This window comes from Prunus avium, unplaced genomic scaffold (assembly GCF_965620075.1).
Source record: "Prunus avium unplaced genomic scaffold, drPruAviu1.hap1.1 HAP1_SCAFFOLD_29, whole genome shotgun sequence".
Lineage (NCBI taxonomy): Eukaryota > Viridiplantae > Streptophyta > Magnoliopsida > Rosales > Rosaceae > Prunus > Prunus avium.
In genome coordinates, this window is record NW_028276888.1 from 205001 (window position 1) to 207500 (window position 2500).

A 2500-nucleotide genomic window follows, 5' to 3' on the forward strand; every position below is an offset into this window, starting at 1 on the left:
GCGTGTGCGCAGCGTGCGCGCTTGGGAGCCTGTCGACAGAATTTTTCGAAACTTGCCATGCCATGCGCGCGCACAGCTTGCGCGCAGCGTGTGCACAGCATGCCGGCAGCGTGCGCACAGCATGCCGGCAGCGTGTGCGCAGCGTGCGCGCTTGGCAGCCTGTCGACAGAATTTTTCGAAACTTGCCATGCCATGCGCGCGCACAGCTTGCGCGCAGCGTGTGCACAGCATGCCGGCAGCGTGCGCACAACATGTCGGCAGCGTGCGCGCTCGGGAGCCTGTCGACAGAATTTTTCGAAACTTGCCATGCCATGCGCGCGCACAGCTTGCGCGCAGCGTGCTGATTCTGTCGACAGCGAGGCTAGCGAAACTTCTCCTGCCATGGCGTGCGCGCAGCGTGCTGACTCTGTCGACAGTGAGGCTAGCGAAATTTGTCTTGCCATGGCGTGCGCGCAGCTTGCGCATTCGGTCGACAGTGAGGCTAGCGAAACTTGTCCTGCCGTGGCCTGCGCGCAGCCTGCGCGCAGCATGCGCGCAGCATGTGCGCAGCATGCCGGCAGCCTAGTTCCAGATTTTTTCAAATGTCGACAGAATTTTTCAAACCTTGTCAAACCCCATTTTTATTGAAATTTCCTCGCACAATAAGCTCCCCATAAGTAGTCTATGATTTTTAGTACCTTCTCCAAGTTACAAAACTAAAAAATTCCTCCCGGATTTGTTTTAATGATTTTTTCAATTTTACGACTTCTAAAAATAATAAAAAATACTTCCCGACTTCAAATATTTATGAAACTTTTTCCCATCAGAGATTGCATGTTTCTTAGTATCCCTGCAAAAAATCACGTCCAAATACCTTGTATTGAATTATTTAGAGCCCATTATGACTCCTCGCGCATAGGTGATGTCTCTTCCTGTCAAAGGGCTAAATGCATAAAATGCTATATAGGGGGGTGTGTGTTGCCTGCATATGCATGGCAGCCCATGCCCTCCTAGCTGCAGCCCCCTTCCCCCACGCCACACCCATGTCATGTTGCCTCGATATGTTGCCTCGATATGTTGCCTCGGTATTATGGGTTTGGTGTCGGGGTCGGGGGGCTGCCACCCATGGCGGTGGTGGCCGGAATCCGGCCGCCGCCACCACGCCGCCGCCATGGGTGAGGGGGAAAAAAAAAGGCGTGGAAAGTTGCGAAATGGGGTTGTCTAGGCTTTTTTTTGGCATGGAAGAGCATGGAGTGCTAGGAACTCCTTCTCAAATGCGCGGGCATGTCGACCACAACCTCATTTCGCAACAACAACCACCCGTGTGGGGTGGCGGTGGGTGGATAGTCGCGGATTGGGGCTTGCCAAGCCAATGTTTTCAAAAAAATTCATCAAAATTAAAAACAAATGTTTTGTTGCCTTCGGATTTGTGGGCGAGCGGTGAGTCGGAGTGGAGCCGGTAAAGTTTAACCTCGGTGTGCACGGTTGTTTTTAGAAACTCAATCCAATGCCGGGGACGTTGAAAGTGACGCTCTTATGAGTTGCAAACCCGCAAGATTTAAAGAACCTTTTCAAAAAAAATTCAAACCAACAAGATTTAAAAACAGAAATTTTCATCAAAATGAAAAACAAATGTTTTGTTGCCTTCGGACTAGTGGGCGAGCGGCGAGTCGGAGCGGAGCCGGTAAAGTTTAACCTCGGTGTGCACGGTTGTTTTTAGAAACTCAATCCAATACCGGGGACGTTGAAAGTGATGCTCTTATGAGTTGCAAACCCACTAGATTTAAAGAACCTTTTCAAAACAATTTCAAACCAACAAGATTTAAACCAACAAAATTAAAAACAAATGTTTCGTTGCAAACAAATTGTGGGCGAGCGGCGAGTCGGAGTGGAGCCGGTAAAGTTTAACCTCGGTGTGCACGGTTGTTTTTAGAAACTCAATCCAATACCGGGGACGTTGAAAGTGACGCTCTTATGAGTTGCAAACCCACAAGATTTTAAAAACTTTTTGAAAATGTTTCTTCTAAATGACACATTTTGATCCTTGGCAAGTGCTCAATCCGTAACTATCCAATCACCGCCACACCACACCGGTCGGGAGTGTGTGAATGGTGTGCTTCCCGGGGTTGGCATAGATAATCTTTCGCATCGACAATCTTTTGCATGCGAGGGAATGTCTATGCCAACCCCGGGAAGCACACCATTCACCCACTAGTTGTGGGCGACGATGGGTTGGCTTCAAATGAATTTTTGCTTGGGGTTGTCCTCGGTATGCTTTTGTGTTGGGAGTACGGCCACCAAACCTTCTCAATGCACGGGTATGTCGAGGATGGCTTTCGGCGGGGTTGATGAAGAAGCTACCCAATTCTCGGCCACACGAACACATGGTGACGATGCGTTGGCTTCAAGTGAGCTTTAGCTTGGGGTTGTCTTCGGTATGCTTTTGTGTTGGGAGTACGGCCACCAAACCTTCTCAATGCACGGGTATGTCGAGGATGGCTTTCGGCGGAGTTGATGAAGA